The following is a 17,300-nucleotide window of genomic DNA, read 5'->3' on the forward strand; positions in this document are numbered from 1 at the left end:
GCAGCTGGGAAGGCCATATTACACAATGTCACATGCGGCGGTCAGGCATCCATGATCTGACTTGTGCGTTTCTCAGAATTATCTATTAAATACCTTCAGTAGACCATAGATTTATAGTCTCAGTTTAACAGTTCCTGTAACCAGACGACAGTTGAAACAGTATGGATAGCACACTCCAAAAGGATTCCTCTTCTAGCCTTACAGTGAGACCCCCACCCCACCCCTCACCCCCAGCTCCCCTCCACACACACACACACACACACACACACACACACACACACACACACACTTTAATAACAGCAGGTGTGTCTCCCTCATCACACAGCTGCACACCAGAACATGAGAGTGAGGTAGAGCTATATGGATAGAAAGGCACATACTGTAAGCATAGTGAGTGTGTGTTTGTGTGTGTGTGTGTATGTTTGTATGAGAGAGAGAGAGAGAGAGGCAGAGAGAGAGAGAGAGAGAGGATTCAGACAAATTTAGATAAAGAGCAGCAGACTTCTGTATGGAGAGAGGGAACTAGAGGAGCGTAAGTTTTGTGAGTGGAAGAGGTAAAAAGAGAAAGAACGTAAGAATTAAAAAAGAAAGAGCAGTTGGTTTACTGACAGAACTGGCAGAACTTCAAGAAAGCAAAAGTGGATTTAGGAAAACTTTAAACTGCTGGGAAAAAAGAACAGAAGAGAAAAGAGCCTGGTTAAAAAGAAATCAGTGGAAACAGCACAGTGGTGAGAAAGTTAAATTTTTAGTGGAGTGAAGTGTTCTAATCTTTTCTCTCCTGAGGGCATTTTTGCAAGTCTCTCTCATCAGTCTGGGCAGGACTCATTTGTCCCTCTATCCCTCCCTCCCTCCTCCTTTTTCCCTCTGCCTTAGTTCACTGCAGTAGAGTGTAACTAGAGCCACGCGATGACTACAGGTTGAGAAGTGAGTGAGAGAAAGGGAGACAGAGATCAAGAAGAAGAGAGACTGACACACACCTCACACATTGGAGTTTGGAGTCAGTGTGCAGCCCACAAATGTGAGGTGAGGGGAGAAAATCTTGCCAGTTTATGAGCTTTCTTTGTGCATGAGTGTGTGCATTTGTGTGCATGTATATTTGTGTGCCTATATGTTAACATACTGTATCTGTAGGTGAGAGTGCAACCATGACTATAGTTGAATTAGATCATTGAGCAAGTGGCTGCATGCAGTGGATCTGTTTGAGCGGAGTTTCCCTCGAATCCACCTCAATGAAGGCAGCTATTCATATTTCAGTGTGTAAACCATCCTCATGTCAGTGATCAGACTTTGAAGCGTGTGTGACAGGTTTGCCTTTCCAAGATTACAGTTTGGTGTGTGTATGAATCACTCTGTCAAGCGGAGCAAAAGACGCATTGTGAAAGTCACTGCACATGGGTGCACATGTATGTATCTGCACGTGTGTTTGTTTCTCTTTGATTTAGCTTTGATTTCGGTTTCTGAGGGATCTGCAAACAACAGGGAATAGTTCAGCTGTGTCAGCAGTGGACACCAAGTGAAGGACAGACCTCAGAGAATCAAGAACTCATCTGGTCACAATATGGGCTGCCTGCGTATTTTGCTGTCACATTTAAAATTGCTGGATTCCTTTTGTAAAAGATTTGTATTCGCAACACGCATCAGATGTTATGACAGTGATGAGAAGCAGAAAACAGATGTAGTAAATTGATGCAAGAGGGTGCATGTACTAGTGTGTACTTTCAAATGCAAAAAGAAGTAGTTGCAGTAGTGTTATTGTCCTGCCTATACATGCATGCTATAACACTGTTTATCCTTTGCTTCTACCTGCTGTTACAATATGTTAACACCTCACACCTTTTTTCTTTTTCCGTCTTTGTTTCTCTTTCACCCTCAGAGAGATTATGTGTGCATTGTGGTTACCCTGCTTTGGTTCCAGCCCACCGGTGACAGCTAAGAGCTTCCAGGGTGTGGCTGAGGGACCTTAGGGTGGGGCTCAGGTAGAGCAGCGATAGAGGTCACTGAGGAATGTTTGAGATTCCTCTGCAGCGCTGCTTCTGCCCCCACTCAGCCTCTGTTCCCTTGCCTCCCACCAGGCACTCCACTTCCTCTCCCCTCCCTCCCACTTTATCCTTTCTGCCCTGCATGTGGAACCTGCTCAGTCATGCCAGTCTGCCTCCTTATGCCAGCCTAACTACCACACTCATTTAAAAGGTGGAAAATCATCCTCAGTGCTGCCAGGTGTGGCATTCCCCCTGTGAGTGTAATGCTGTATTTTGCCAGGTGTGCCATCAGAATGTCTGAGTGAAGGAGACAACAATCTTAGAATATCTGTAAGGGATCTGGCCTGGGGAGTCTTTGTTTTCTGATGTTAACATAGCGATCAACAACATGAATCCAGCAGCTGCCAATAGTGCTATCTTTTTTGGTCATGTGTGTGTATATCACATACTTTCTGTCAGTGTTGTGTGTGTGTGTGTGTATGACAAAATGAGCAGCACCAGCAAGGCTATAAACCGTGTTGTTTTATCTCTTGCAATCACAATGACATAAATAAAAGGTTCTGTGTCTGCGTGCATGAAGTTGTCCTGCAGAAGATGTCACGTGATACAGGTTCTAATGTTTGTTTTTCTTTTCGAAGGGCAAAGCTACTCTCAACCATGCATATAAAAAGCCTTTCTTAAGCTTTTATACCCCCTGCAGGCACAACGCAGGCTGACTCGATAAGAATGACACTAGCAGCGCAATTACAACATCAAGAACAAAATTACAACAAATTGCCAGATTTGTCTATCAGTCAGCAATCAGTCAGTCAGTCATATGGCCATTATCAAGGGACTAACCAGGTATTCCTCTGAAAAGTTTATAGGAGAATTGATTGATTTATGAGATTGCAGGCGGCAGTGAGTTCAGAAATCCAGGTGTACAACGTTGTGAGCTGCAAGTGCCAGACGCAGATCCCACTGAGAACAATAGAACGGACGTTAGACATAAAGTTAGTGTGTGTTGAAAACATTAGCTGAGGGAAACAGAAAGCTTAAGGTGTCATTGAAAGCCAAGAGAATAAAGCATCAGGCAATAAGTGAAAAGGTTTGGACAGATGGAAACAGAAGGGTGTGACAGAAGAGAGAGACAGCAAAGAGGCGAGAGAGAGTCCTGGTCCAGCTGTATGACAGCAGTCTTGGCCTGGTACATAGAGCTCTTCAATGGCCCAGTAAATGCTGCTGGAATGAAAACCATATCAGCACTGCAGACTTTTTACCTCATGTTACCTCTCCCCTTCCTGTTTCTCCTCTGTCTATGTTATGCTCCCTCCCCCCTGCCTTATGGACTCTGTGGTTCTGGTGTGGCAGTGGTATGGTTTTCATTAGTCAATTACAACCTCTGAAGCTGGCCGCTTCTCTGAAACACTCTTCTTTTGCTCACGTCCCCTTTTACTCTGCTTGGTACCATCTTTCTTACATTTTTTTTTCTCTCTGAAGTTCACCGAATACCACAGCTCAACCAACGACCCACTGCAGTACTGTATTCTAGCAGTCACTATGACAACCTTTTTTTTTTAAACTACCAATTTAAATTTGATGTGTTTTTAATTTAAAAGGCAAGTCATTTTCAAGAAATCTCTGCCAAGTGTAGTACATATAGTCCTCTTGAATTTGTATTTGCCTGTAGAGATGTATGCACAGAGCAAGATACACAGTGAATTCTCACATGTAGGAAAATTCAACACATGCAAGCCCTCACTTGCTCCTCTGCATTTATCAATGCATTCAACAATAGGACACCTCAATATGCCTTCAGGGATTAAAATTGTCAACCGCTGAATAAATCCTCAGCTTAAAATGCATGACATGCAAAACATTTCAAAAGACACATGGAGGGTGTTTCTCAAAGATTCTTGTAGGATTTTCTCTGTGCTGTCAAAGTGCTGTAATCAGACCATGTCCATGGGTTCACTCAAATAAGATAAAGTGGACATATCTGCCCCATGGCATGGGAATGAACCAAGAAAATATTCAGCAAGTTCTAGGCTTGCAAGTACTTGCTGCTAAGTTTCTCACTACAAATTATTGTACACTAAGTGCCATGTTGCAGGTAGGTTCTGGCCTTTTACAATATAAATAATTTCATACACAGCAATAAATGAATATGAAGTAGTAGCAATCAAAAATTGTGAAATATTACATTCATTAGTTTTTCACAGCTAATAGCTTAGACTTAACACCCTGTTGGTAAGGCTGTATAAAAGCATCGGCCTACAATAACAACAGGGTTTTGCAGGATAAACAGCTGTAGGCAATTTAGCTCACTGGGTGTAAAGAACAGGACACTGGGTGGCAGGTTTTAGAAGACACTCAACCATTGGATGTTTGTACCTTTTTTCCTCACTGACAAACATCAGAGCATCACTCTCTGGTGGGCCAAATAAATGCCAATCTAGTAAAGCACAGGAAATAAGAAACAAATGGGATCAGAGCCCAAAGACATAGCTGGAATACTGCCGAATTATTACTAAACACCACAAAGTCTCACATAGACCGCAGCTCAGCATTTCCTCCCAAATAAGTGTTTCCTCTGCTCAACTAGAGCAAAAGACATGAATCCATTTGTTTTAGTCAGGTTCTGGCTGTCTAAATCCATGCAAGAAGCAATTTGTACGAACAGCTTAATGCCCTCATTCTTTATTTGTTTACTGTTTATAGTTTACTAATGTGTATGAAGAATGTTGATTTTTCTACCTGGCCTGAGTTTCTTTCCATCTCCTCTCATGAGCTCTTACTCAGCTTGTCATAAATCTCCCCCAGTAATCTTTGTTTGGAGTTGTTTAATGTCTCATTGCTTTGGTTTAGAGTATAGATCACTGGTAATACTGTTGAAGGGATACCCAGTTTGATTCTGTCCTTTTATGTTCTGACTAATTCACATGGTGAGGAATGGTTTAAAGCAGTTGAGTAACAGTGTGAGTAACGAGTGAAAAAAAAATTGTCCACTGAAAAGGAAAATTCCTCTCTAATGTCAGGGTTGGTTTTATGCGTTCTGTCCATGTCCGTCCAAAGCATAAATAATAATGTCTTGTTTATCTTTTCCTATGCTCGGATTTTGAACAATGATTTAGTTTCAGGGCCATTCATTATTTCATTTTTTTAAACAAAGGGATACAGCAATATAAGTTATAAGTAATAAATACTCAGTATATAAATACGGCATATTATGTTGTATGTTATGATAGCTTTTTCAAGTATGCAGGCACCTCAGATTTTTAGCTTGAGGCACTAAACTATCAGTTGTAGCACTTTCTCTGGGGTGGGGGCGTGGAGATAATATTCTCCTGACAACCGCTGTGAACTTTAGCTCCATTTGAAGGCCCATAACTTACTTAATGTACTTAAATTCCTTCCCGAAGCTTTAGCCAATATGCTTCTTGTATCAGTTCTGTGTTTATTATTTTTGATTGTTAAAATATACAGCAGCTCCACCCAGCTCAGGGTGGAGAGGAGAGATGGGTACAAGCTGGACTACAGCTTGCATCTACCACCTCACCTGATTTACATGTAAACTCATTCAGATGATAACGCCTTCAAGCTGGAAGGTAAGGAAGGATGTCAAGAGAGGATAAGGCTGACATTAACACACACCAGTAATGTATACCCACACAGTGGAGACACACACACACACACACTGTACCCAGGCACACACATACAATCTAAAAGCTGCTATATATTGAGTGTCCAGTATTTGACAGAACTGGTTCCCACTGTGTTTTACTGTGTTACCAAGTGTACTACCTCTGCTGGATGAAGTCTTGCCCTTAACAAATGTGTTTTTTATTTGTGACAGTAAGCCTTGCCACTTTGACCACATAAAGTGTGGCAGTGTATGTCACCTGTGCTAGTTGTTGAATGTTGCTCAGGTGGTAGAGCAGGTTGTCTGTTAGTTGTAGGGTGAGTATGAGCCCAGGCTTCTACTGTACAGGCATTGAACCCCACATAGCTCCTGAAAAAGTGTAAGCTAGTTTTGAAAAAAAGTGAGATGGCAACAAGCAGGAAGCTCTGGGTCTGAAAAGTGAAGCCAATGCGGAAGTGACTTAAACCTGCATTATCTCTAATGGCCAGCAGGGGGCGACTCCATTGGCTCCAAAAAGAAGTCCAATTGTATTGAAGTCTGTGAGAAAATGACACTACTTCACTTGATTTATTACCTCAGTAAAGAGTTTCCTAATGTGTTTATGGCCTCGATTGCTAGTTTAAAAGTCTTCAAGCCTTCCTCAATACTTACTTATGTGTGTGTTCATCTGTTGAAGATTCTGCCCTTGTGTTTATCTTTCATCCCACTCAGGGATGCACTAAATTTCATTGTACAGCTGTGCAGTAACAATTAAGGTATTCTATTCTATTCTATTCTATTCTATTCTATTCTATTCTATTCTATTCTATTCTTATCTATTTTAATACAGGATGATGTTTTGTAAATGTTGGTCCCATTTAGAGTAAAATAGACAATAAAGCAGGGTATGCTTCAGATTAGAATAGGAGTATAGGCGTAGATGTTGCTATTTCAGTGTGTTTCATGAAATTTAATTGTAACATTTTGGTCACCTAAAAAGTCTTCTTCAGCATTTGATCGTATTAAAAGACCCTCTAAGGAGTCAGCTGATCAGTTTTTCCGGTAAGTACATTTTGTTTTAAGCCTGTTTTTCGCTAGCCAAAATTAGCATTAGCAATATCACAGTTAACCACGGACTGTAAATGCACCATGCTAACCAAGCTAGCAGCTAACACTAGCGTTAGGGTCAGCTCCAGCCTCTTGTCCAAATATGGTCACTTCTGACTCCAAAAAAACAAGATAGCGATGGTCAAAATGTCTAACTCGAGGCTTCAAAACAGGAGTCCACAAACCAATGGCTGATGTCACAGTTGCTACGTCCATTATTTTTTTTACAGTGTATGGACGCAAGAGAGTTTGCTGAAAGTTTTATCTTCTTCTGCTTTTGATTAATTAATAAATAATCACAAAAAATAAAATAAATATAAAAAATAAAAATAAATAAAAATAAATAAATTCCTATCCCTAGTTTCAATTAGCAATTAAGTTCTTCATTTGTTAGGTGGGGGGAGAGGTCTTGCCAGCAGTGAAGTCACACTCGGAGTGTGTTTATTAAGCAGAAATACAGCATGAAAGATGACAGTGAAAACAACTTTTTTTTATATACCTCTTTGTTAAAACTTTGTTCTCTTCTTATGTTCGTTAATTAAGAATTTATGAGGAGGAGACAGAGACCTAAAAAGAACATGTCGTGGTATGCGCAGATGTTACCATCTTCAGTGACTAACATGACTCAAGTTTCCTTCCATTTGTGTGTGTAAATGTGTGGGTGTGTGGATTTGTGGTTGCAAGTCTGTGTCCATGTGTCTGTTTATCTGTGCGTGCGTGTCTGTATGTGTTTGTCACAATAGTAAAAGTCATCAACTCCTTGTGGTCGCAGTTCTGTGGTCTCATGGACTAGATGAATGTCTCACACGCACACACACACAAACTTAGAACACCTTGAGGTGACTCCCCGTGGCAGGGTGCCCAGTGTGTCACAAAACCACACAGCTGTACATTCCCAGACTCTGAGAGTCGGATTAGATTAGCCAAGTGGAACACTTGCATCTGTAGGCGATGGCTGTGTTTTTCTCTGATTGCGTTTGTGTGTTTATCTGTGTCTGCACATAAACACGGTCTGTAAGACTCATGCCAGCTCAAGGTGTGTGGGAAGGAACACTCAGTACTGACTGCATTTTTATTAGATTATGTGAATGTTCTTTAGTGAGCTCCCATAGGTCAGCGTTTTATGGCTGTGTAAATGGTTCTGTGTGCCACATAGCCATTTTAGTTGGTATATAATTTGATGTCTTTACACTGAATGGGTTTTTTGATTGGCAGACAAGTCATGTATGGCTCAGTGCTACCTTAGTGGCTATAAAAAAAAGATATTTTAAGAAAGGCTTGATTCTTAACTATAAGGGCACATTCACTATGGATAATCTTCTTGCTTCCTGTTTTGTAAAAACACATTTTATTTTAGTTTTTCCACTTCTAAACTCCTACCTGTACAATGCTGGAATAGTTTCATGTCTCTTTTACTGTATGATATGCATGTGTGACAGATCTTTGGGATTTGGCAACTGATGTGAAAAGAGGGAAGCTAAATCAGAGTCAGCAGGCTCGCTTAAGTTCTTCAGGACGATCCTGTCTGATGTGAGAGTTTTGATAAAAGAGCAAAACAGATGGAGAGGGTCATCACAGAGTATTTTTCTCCGTCACTGTTTGGTATCTATTTTTCATATAAAGTGCATGTCAGACATGGTCAGTGCTAGGTGTGTACAGACTGTAGATTTTAAAAGTATACCACAGTTGCTTCCAGTGGTATTGTGATTACTGGCATTGTGATTGTGGCTGATGAGCATTTTAATGAGAGCCAGTATCTCCCACAGCTTCAGGCAGAGCCTCAGAGTACAGCGAAGAGCCAAAGTACAACTTGGAAACAGTGTATTTACCCATATTTTGGTAAAAGAATGATTGTTTGGAATTTGCTGAGGATATGGATGAGACAACAGAGAAGTGAATTATGATGCAAGAGGGATTTGACAAGTTTCTATGAATATTTTGATGCCACCTATGCCACCTTTTAAGCCCCCATGAGGTGAGTGTTTGATACTCAAAACCAGTAGTGGAAAGTACCTAAGTACATTTATTCAAGTACTGTACTTAAGTACAATTTTGAGGTACTTGTACTTTACTTGAGTATTTCCATTTGATGCTACTTAATACTTTCACTCCACTACATTTCAGAGTGAAATATTGTACTTTCTACTCCACTGCATTTATTAAACAGCTTTAGTTACTTTTCAGATGGGGTTTGACACAATGGATAATATAACAAGTTTTTAAAATACAACACATTGTTAAAGATGAAACCGGTGGTTTCCAACCTTTTTAGCTTTTGATGTCTTACAAAAAGCAGTGTGTAGTTGGGTCACATTTCAGATGTCTATGAGTTGTTAACAGCTCAACCAAACAGTGATTTTTCCCTTTAAAGTTCTCACATGGTTTCATTTCAGCAAATGTTCAAATGATTCAATATTTCACCAAAAATCAAAGATTAGAGAAAAAGTCCAAAAACTGAAAACAGATTTGTGTATTTGTGAACTTTTTTTTTCTTCTTTCCTCTCCCATTAATCATCTCATGACCTCTCAGATTTATCTGGTGACCTTTTGGAAGGGCCCGACCCCTAGGTTGGGAACCACTGGACTAAACTAATTAACTGTACATAAAGTAGTTAAACTAGCTACACCTCCAGCAGCTACAACAGTAACATGCTGCTCTCACACTGATGCTTCAGTATTAATAATCTAATATAATTATAACATATATAATAATAATCACTCAGAGGGATGAAACCACTACTTTTATTGCAATACTTCAACTACATTTTGCTGCTGATACTTATGTACTTTCACTTAAGTAGAATTTTTCATGTGGGAGTTTTACTTGTAATGGAGTATTCTTACATTGCTGTATTTGTACTTTTACTTAATACTTCTTCCACCACTGCTCAAAACCTACTGTAGAAGTATCACTTCTACAGTAGGCACATCAGGGAGAAAGACTGACAGGCGTGTGTGTGTGCTTGTTTGTGCTTGTGTGCGTTAAACATGTGTGTGGAGATGGAGTGCCTCAAGCCCAAAAAAGACTTTGTGTTTGTGTTGTTTTAGCTTAGATAGTGCTGAGTGTCCATTAAAGTGGTGTTGAATGGATATTATGGAGTGTGGTGAGAGTGGCGATATGGGGGATGAGTCCAGTGTTGATAACAGAGTGAGCAATAGCAAGTCTACACTGATAACTACAACTAACCATGGGAGTGTTGAATTAAAGTTCAACACACTGAAGTGACAGAGAACGGTGACAGATACAAGTGAAGAAAAGAACAACAGATAGGGATAAGGAGGGAGGGGGGGGAGGGGGGATTGAGTAAGCAGTGATGTGCCGAGGGAGGAAAGAGGAGCAGGATGCCACCATCTGTTAGCCACATGCACGCCCCACAGCAGTCACATAAATCTCAGCCGTGCTCAGCAATGCAAGGCTGCATTCCGCCAGGCTAAACGTGCACTGGCTAGCTACCTCAACAGAAATGTGCAGCTCATGCATCATACAGATCCAGATTATACATTCAGCACATATACAGAAGGATATACAAAAGTTGTTAAAATCACACACAATGGGTTGACCAAGACACTTGATCGATTTGGGACATGCAAGAAAGTGTATTGGAAACCATTTCTCCAGTGGGGAATTGCGATGTTGATAGACTGCTGCAAATGTAATTAACAACTTGCCTTGCATGTAGACAATTAAGTGCAACTTGGTAGAACAGTTACACAATCTTTTAAATATGCTACTGTCACAGCAGCTATAATTAACATCCGTTAATTATAGCTCCCTACTATTGGCTTGGAATCTGTTGGAAAAATACTGCAGCTAGGCAATGGCTGATTTAAAAGTTGTTTATAAAGGCAAAGTTCTTCTGTTCTTCTGGTGTGGTCCCTTGGCCCTCCACTACACTAGGAACAGTGGATGTGCAAATACGCAGGGCACACACACACACAGACACACAGTTACAGGTCACTAAGGTTAAAGTCAAGCTCAAGCAGGGGAATGTGTGGATGAGTTGGGTGTTCCAGTGTTGTACAGATGGGCTGGAGACTTGCAAAGTCAGTTTAGAACAGTTTTGCTATAAAGTTGGTGTGTGTCCCTTGCCATCGCCCGAGGCTGCGATGGCAGTGTCCGTTATGATGTCACGTCTCATGCTATTCAGTCTCTCAACTGTCCACTGAAATGTGCTTTATAACACATATGCATTGGCTCAACATCTGCATAGGCCATAGAAGTGCTTTATATGTGTTGTATTGGCGCATGAGATTGAAATAAATGAAGTCAATATCACCTTTTCTCTCCTCTCCTCTTCTCTCCTCTCATAGTGACAATGATAATAGTGACAGGGCATTGCTATAGTGATGCTCTGATGTGATTTGTAGATGTAAGTGTGACCTATGAACTTTAGCCGCTCTCTGAAGGTTCAACATTCAAAGAAATTCTCTTTCCTCCACCTCCATAAAACTAACCAAATGGTGTTGTAAAACAGTAGTTTTCCACATTATTTTGCACTTGGTCAGTGCTTCTTTATAACTATGAAATTTCCTCGTTGTGTTTTTGATGACACAAATTACAGGTTTGTAGAAATAATGCCTTTGAGAGCAGAGGGTGATCAACTTTTGGTTGTTAGTTAAAGAGACATTGTATTATGTGAAAGATCTTGCACGTGTGAAGCTGGTCTGCATGTACTACCTTTTGTACCCATTTGAAATTGTCTAAGATCTATAGAATGTGAAAGAAATGTGGTCATAAAAAAATCATCTTTTCCATCTTTCGGATACAGACACATATTTTTGGCTTTTTTGGTTTGATTTCATGGAACTTTAGATCGATTGAAATCATTGCTGGTGAAGAAATGATATAATAACATGGTGGCCAGAGATGAGTCACCACTAATTTCATGTTCTCTTTCTAACCCGCTGTTCATTTGTACCATTCAAGCACTGTGGATGAACAGAGCCCGGCCAATGAAAAAGCCCAGTCATGACATCACAGTCATGCAGTGTGGCAGATGGATGGGGGAGATTCCAGAAAAAACATCAGAAACACAGCAGCAGAAGCGGGAGTTAAACTCTTGTTTCATTATTTGCCCAGCAATGATCAGCAGAATTGGTTAGAGGGTGGCATCCAGCCAGAGGTCTTGCTTACGAGGCAGGAACACTGTGACACTCCACGGTTACTTTAGGATAAGGAAACCATAAAATAATCACAGCCCTGGAGAGTGCCATTGCTGTACATCCATCATCATTCCTCCATCAGCATGCTTCCCTTATGAGGATACAAGAACCACAGCCAAAGTGGCTCCTCGCCTTATCCTGTGTACATGAAGTAAATGAAGGAACGTCCTTCACAATACAATTGGAGACTATGGGGAACACTGCGCAGGGACTATAGATCTGAGGTATTGTTCCAGTAACTGTTGGGAGACAGCCGATTAATCTCCAATTTTCCAAGTACATTAACAAAATGGCCAGCTGATGAAAGCCTCGGCATGCAAGGTTGCTATTGGTCCAGCTGGCTTTGCTCCAACAACAAAGCCAGCCAGCTGCCTGATAATCCATGGGTTTAGCTTCTTCCTGCTAACTTAACTCTGTTTACCGTTATCAGAACACTGATCAGAAATACTGGCAGCTCAGGAGGTATCTGGTCGTCCATTACACTAATCGCAGGGTGGGTGGATCGATCCCCTAGCTCCTCCTGTCCTCATTTCAAAGTGACCTTGGGCAAGACTTCCGGATGGGCAGGCCAGCACCTTGAATGGCAGCTCCCATTTAGCTAGATATTGCTGTCTATATGCTGTAGAGATTTATAGAGCTGTGTATCATCAGGATGGGCTGATTATGCAGCCAGTCACATGTTCAGTCAGCAGCTGCAGGACAGGGACAGCTGTGACTTCCTGAATCCCAACTACTGATACTGTTGCCAAGCCAGACTAATCACAGCTGGAGAAATCTTATTCCAATAAGATATGATGCAGTTTATATTAAGTTCTTGAAAAACCCAGAAACATTTTGTGATCAGGAGTATTATCTTTATAATGGTTGAAAAAGAAAAGTGCTTGAGGTTGTATGGAGCATCTTTTAACATGTACTGCACAGATGGTTGAATCAGTTCCAGGTAATTTAGGATTCAGAGCATCTCCCTAGTAGCAACAGAGTGCTACTGAGGGGTTTATTTAACTTATTGAACAACACTTGGTGATATAAAAATGATGAATTAATGAGCAAGAGTGTGTAAATCTGTCCACTCTGTACATAACATGAAACTAACCACTGAAGGAGCAAATTACACATTTCCCCTCGTCTTATCAAATCAGCTGTTCAATGAAGTTGGATTATTCGTGGTTTTATTAAATGATCAAAAGAAATGTAATAAAGTGTCATACTGCTACTGGCGTGTCTGCCTCACAAAACATAAAACTTGTCCATCTTCCCTCTCTGTGTGTCTGTCTTTTTCTCTCTTTTTTTTTTTAACTTCTTCCTTTCATCCTCAGCCAGACGTTTTTTGGATATGTAAGATGTAAAAAAAATGCAGGAAGGAGAAGAAGAAAGAAAGGACAGTTCTAAAGGAATATGGCTCGTATTAATCTGGAAATATTGCTTTACCTCATCTGAACTAAATTACTGGGCTGAACTCGCTGTCCTCAGAGAGCAGGCAGAGCGCCACCGGCAGCCCAGATGGGCAAGGAGTGGTCGGCAGATCTGTCACCGTGACCACGGTGAGCACATGAACCCCTGGTCTGTCCTGCTTTGTAGCAGTCCTTTCATACAGCGGATCAAAAGTGTTTCTTTGTTATTGTTGGGCTCGGATTTTATACTCAGGGGCAGCGTCTTTGGAGGAGAATCCAGAAGTTTTAGACTCTTTCTCTCTCTCTTTCTTTGTCCTGTTTCCTGCTATCTCTGTGGCTTTGTGTATGTGTATTGTTAGGAGACCAAAATACACTCTAAACAAAGATGTGAGAAGATGATAAGATCTGATCTGTATTGTAAAATATTAAGGATATTCTTTTAGTTTATGTTAGCATTTGAACAATTCTATGACTGATTTAAGGACACAGTCAAACTAGTGCCTGGTTGTTGTGTGAGTGCACATTGCTGGAGGCCATGAAATCTATAGTTAGACGAGAGGAGCTGGCTTTTGGTGTGGCTACAGCTTGCCAAGGCTTGCGGTTTCCACTGGTAAGGAGCAGAGGCAGGCACAAGTGACTGCAACCTCTCTCACTGCTGCTCAGAGGAATTTAAAGGTGTGATTGCACACACTACGAGTAAACACTGGCCCATCTGCTCTCTCTCTCACCCATAACTGAGCAAAACTGACACACAAAAATGTCACTACGCTATATAGTAACATAGACAGGAGCCTCAGAGAGACAAGACATAGATATATGACTATTACATAATATCAATGGCCGGTGGCACCGAGTCAAGCAGTACTTGTTGCTCATAATTCCACCTGTCAGTGATGAGGGCCACTCTGTTTTTATTGGAATGGTTTATAACTGCGAAAAGGTGCACAAAGTACTCGCTCACATCAGATGAAAGGCTTTGTTGCATCACTCCACTGTTCTCAGATGCGTACCAGTGCTTGCCTCCAGTGAGGCTTAGTGTCATTGTGTTGGTCGTTCAGTAGTTAGGGGTCAGCAGAGGAGGATCGGGCTGTTTTTTTTTTCTTACATCAACTCGTTTTCACCTATAAAGAATCTACAAGACCGAAGCATCCTGTGATTTATCTCCAACGATAATCTTTCATGAAAGAAACCATAAATTAACTTGCACATGCCTCTGACAACAGTCTCTAACAGAAACCAGCAGGAATGCTATAGTAGGTAATGAGTGACAGGCTCAGTTGCCATAATACTTCAGTCACAACTACCAAACATATACAGTACATACCACACTGTACCTCTGTACTTACATATTACAATGAATAAAAATAAAGGCAAATTACATCAAACAATCTGAACTAAACAACAGTTTGATAACTGATAATGCAGCCAAACAATCATGCAATCAATCAATCATCAAAAGTGAGGAATAATAATAATATTAGATACCGTTATTTGTGTTAGTATTAGTGTTTGTATTGAACGAAATTAAAATGAACTTAAAATAGAAAAAGGAGGACAAAAGCTCAATAAGGGAGGAATATCAGAATGGATACAAAAAATTGCCATCAATATTAGGGGTGTCCTTAAGATTTATTATCCTGATCCAAATCTGAGTCTCTTTATATTGAGTATCTGTCTATGCAGTCTCTGATCTGATATAGATATTTTCTTATATAATTCAGCTGCACAGTGGCCTAAAGTAAACAGTTAGTACAGCAATTATGCTGGACGGGTGAATATATCTGCATAATAATGCATGCATTATAGCTTTCCATCGATGGTTTCCTATGCTTGTTATGTTTTGTATAATATCTATGGAGACAGGTTTGACCAGGATTTAGACAGCATAAACAAAATAATGAAGTTCAACTGTTCAACGGTTTTCACCAACAGCAGCATTTTAAAGACATGACAACTGACATGTAACATTGTCAACATTGAATTACATCTACCTGCAAAAGCTCAACATGCACAACCCTCACAATGAGTGTCAGTCAGGCAAACTGCAACCAGAACAAAGCTGTGTGGTGTAGTATATTGATTTATCTATAAATGAAACGGGTGTATTGGATATTTGTCTATAGTAGATGTGAAATTAGATAAATTAATCAGATTTCCTCTGTGACACCCCTCCATCCATTCCAACTAGTGGCAGACAACATCATCATGACTGCCTACATATGTTAACTCATCAGGAGATGTCATAGTTCTATTTCCCACCATCTATTCACATCAACTCTTTAGAAAGGCTGTAATTTCATCACATTTTCAACCCGGATTGGCAGCTACTGTACATCGACTACTTCTTCTGTATGTATTGCATGCCTGGTGCAAGCTACAGCATAAATTGATGCTAAGTTAGGACACTGATGTGTGATGCACCTTAATTGAATGTAATGTGTTTAACAACAAGGGTGTGCCAAAAAGTTGGCACACCCCTCCGTCATTGGAGAGATTGATTCTGATCAGCGTCTCCTGTGTTTGTACATTCACCTGGCTTGCTGGCCGACCTCTGACCTTAGGGAACACATGCCCGTGGGAGAGGGAAATGTGCCCGTGAGAGGCCCACTCATGGGCGGCAGAGTGGTTTTATACACAGACTGGCATTATCTGCATCTCCTGCTCCACTCAAAGGACAGGGCCACTAAATATACCCTGTGAGGCCTTCCCATGCTCCTCTGGGCTCGGAGGATGCGGCCGCTGCTTGGGCCGAAGGCCAATGACATGGCTGCCGACCTCCACGAAAAGTATTTTTAAGGTCAATTACAGGGTACAGTGCCTTTAGATGGCCGACTGGTGCTGAGGAGGCCTCATATTAAAGGTTTATGTGGAGAAGGACCAGAGAAGTCTGCCTTAGCTCACCCCAGCTCCCATTGTTACCACACACCCACTGAGACACTGCACTGAAGGATTCATGTTGTGATATGCAATCTGTGTGTGTGTGTGTGTGTGTGTGTGTGTGTGTGTGTGTGTGTGAGAGAGAGAGAGAGAGAGAGAGAGACAGAGAGAGAGACAGAGAGAGAGAGAGAGAGAGAGAGAGAGAGAGAAAGAAAGATCATCTTCAAAGATGGATTATTATTAAATAAAAGATGAATCATTAAACTTAAAAATGTTCTTGATCAAACATATTTCTTGTGAAGAGGATGATTTATTTGTGTTTTACCGTAAAAGTCAGTAGAGGAAAATACATCACATTTATCTAGAAATTCCTGTGAATTCTGCAGTCAATGGCTTTCTCCAAGCATGTAACAATGCATAAAGCTTACAGTGCTTACAATTAAAAGTTAGTTTTTTTTCCTGTCTGTCTTAAGACAACACTCACATGCCCATATGTTCATTGAAAGAGTTGAGTTGAGAGTATTGTTTGCTGCTCTTCCCAATGCAGTTCCAATGTAAGGGATAGGGGACAAAATCCACAATCCTTGTTCTGTGCTAAAATACATGGTGTACAAGTGTTACTTAAATGGAGTGAGTTTTCCTCCAATGTTACAATCTTACTTGTATGAAATTCCCTCTTGCTGTTACTATCCCAACACCAACACTCAACAGGGAAAATTTCGCAATAAAAATACTGTGACCTATCACAAATAAAGTTTTGCTTTTTTATTTGAAATTGCATTTTTGCACAAAACGAGGACTGTGTATTTTTTCCCCAATCTCTTGATTTTGGCTTTTTTTTGGTGATTTCTTCATGGCCAGTTTGAACAGAATGAATGATTACAGCGACCAATTACTGTCAATCCATGTGCATACTGTTATGGGCATGTGAGTATTGATTTAAGATGTGAACCTGTTCTTCAATATTATATTACTGATTTGATGGTGGTTTAAATGGTGGTACTTACAAAATCACTTTTCAGCAATCTAGCAGGCTTCATAATCATGGACAGAAACACAGTCTCAACAGAGAGAACACGTAGCGTATTCATCCATGCAGACACAGACAGATAATAAACACAGAATAACAAAAACACTTTGTTGCTCATTAGAGGGCTTATCGTAATCCTCCATTCCCATACA

At 40.6% G+C, this 17,300-nt stretch overlaps 1 protein-coding gene across 3 annotated transcripts in view; it reads left to right on the forward strand.

The window, feature by feature from the left end:
* Positions 1–17,300, forward strand: part of LOC137182847 (zinc finger protein 469) — a 198,436-nt gene that overhangs the window by 132,066 nt on the left and 49,070 nt on the right. Inside the window, exon 1 of one of the 3 annotated variants that reach the window (XM_067589380.1) lies at positions 890–1,023. The exons of the other annotated variants lie outside the window; for them this stretch is intronic. The gene's annotated coding sequence lies outside the window, so the exon portion shown is untranslated. Of the gene's footprint in view, positions 1–889; positions 1,024–17,300 lie in introns of those variants that run through there. 3 annotated transcript variants of the gene reach the window in all.

The sequence above is a fragment of the Thunnus thynnus genome, chromosome 5 (genome assembly GCF_963924715.1).
Source record: "Thunnus thynnus chromosome 5, fThuThy2.1, whole genome shotgun sequence".
Taxonomy (NCBI): Eukaryota; Metazoa; Chordata; class Actinopteri; order Scombriformes; family Scombridae; genus Thunnus; species Thunnus thynnus.